Source organism: Myotis davidii, unplaced genomic scaffold (genome assembly GCF_000327345.1).
Source record: "Myotis davidii unplaced genomic scaffold, ASM32734v1 scaffold161, whole genome shotgun sequence".
NCBI classification, from domain to species: Eukaryota; Metazoa; Chordata; class Mammalia; order Chiroptera; family Vespertilionidae; genus Myotis; species Myotis davidii.
Window position 1 is genome coordinate 1,859,468 of NW_006291567.1, and position 579 is coordinate 1,860,046.

Genomic DNA, 579 nt, shown 5'->3' on the forward strand with positions numbered 1-579 from the left:
AGGGGCAGCAGCTGTGCACAGTCTGCACCCTGCACTAGTCCGAGGAGCAGCAGCTGCACAAGCATCTTGCCCTCACCCAAGCAGCAGTAGCTGCACGAGCAGCCTGCCCAATCAATCCGAGGAACAACAGCTGTGTGAGCAGCCTGCCCCCATCCGAGGAGCAGCAGTTCTGTGAGCGGCCTGGCCCCATTAGAGGAGCAGCAGCAGCCCACTAAGGCCCGAGGAACAGCAGCCACACGAGCAGACCGCCCACATCCGAGGAGCTGCAGCCCTACGCAGCACACACCTGTTCAAGGAGCAGATCCACAACAGCCTGCTCCTGTCCAATGAGCAGCAGCCAGTCCTAGGAGTAGTAGCCCCACAAGCAGCCCACCACATCAGAAGAACAACAGCAACGTGCACCCAGCCCCCATTCAAGGATCAGCAGCCACATGAGCAGTCCGCCGCAGTTCAAAGAGTAGCAGCTGCTTGTGTAGCCCGCCCCCATCAAGAAACAGCAGCCTCATGATCAGGACACCCTCTGTTTGAGGAACAGCAGCTGTGTGCCACCCCTCCCCGACCCAGCCAGAGGAGCCAACA

The 579-nt window shown here is 60.3% G+C and overlaps 1 protein-coding gene across 6 annotated transcripts in view; it reads left to right on the plus strand.

Moving 5' to 3' along the window:
- SCML2 (sex comb on midleg-like 2 (Drosophila)) overlaps positions 1-579 on the plus strand; it is an 82,110-nt gene that overhangs the window by 59,500 nt on the left and 22,031 nt on the right. The window lies entirely within an intron of this gene.